This window comes from Apaloderma vittatum, unplaced genomic scaffold, assembly GCF_000703405.1.
Source record: "Apaloderma vittatum isolate BGI_N311 unplaced genomic scaffold, ASM70340v1 scaffold33922, whole genome shotgun sequence".
Classification (NCBI taxonomy): Eukaryota; Metazoa; Chordata; class Aves; order Trogoniformes; family Trogonidae; genus Apaloderma; species Apaloderma vittatum.
Window position 1 is genome coordinate 4670 of NW_009702471.1, and position 839 is coordinate 5508.

Here is an 839-nt window from a genome sequence, read left to right on the forward strand (position 1 = left end):
TCCTTACTCGCAGGGAAGGGGACAGTCTGGGGTGACCTCGAGTCGGCAGCTCCAGCGCAGCGGCTGCTCAGGCAGGGCTGTGGGCAGGCAGGGATGGAGAACAAAGGGCTCAGTGAAAAAAACCCACCTCGAGACTCCAAAAAAAAATAATGCTTTTAAACAGTTAATCCCCCAGGAGGAAGGGGTGCGAGGACAGGGTGGTACCAGAGGCACCTGACTGGGACAGATAGAGTCTGGAGCTCCAGGAGCTGCCCTCGCCGGAGAAGGAGGAGACGGGCCCGCGGGGGAGTTGCAGAGCGGAGATAACAGCCAGGACGGGTGGGCCCCCATCTGCTGCGAGGCTGAGGGAGTCTGGGCCTCCTTTTGAGCCCCATGTGCTGGAGAAGGTCCCCTCGCCCATGCAGGGCTCCCAGTGGGACAAGGGCACCGGGGTCCTACGGCCACAGAGCCCCCCAGATGGGGAAGGAAGGCAGGGAACGCGGAGCAGGGTGAGGGGACGCCACGCTCCAGAACGGGGCTCCTTGCCCCGAGATACCTTCGCTTCTCCAGCATTAAAAGGTCCAAATCTGACTTTGTAAAGCAATTTGTTTGGCGCAAACCAGAGCATCAGCAAGGAGGAGTTTCCCCTGCGGCTGCCTCCTGAGCGAGCGGCTTCGCAACGGACTGGGTTCACCTTTGCTCCTCCACCGCCGGGACCGCCCAGCCCAAACCCGCAGCACCCAAACTTGCACCTTTGCCCAGCCCAAGCCCGCTGTGGTGACCTCAAGGAAAGAGAAGCAACAGAAAAATGAGGGGACGCACGCACACGTCCCCTCCCGTTTGCGGTTGCACAAATGAAA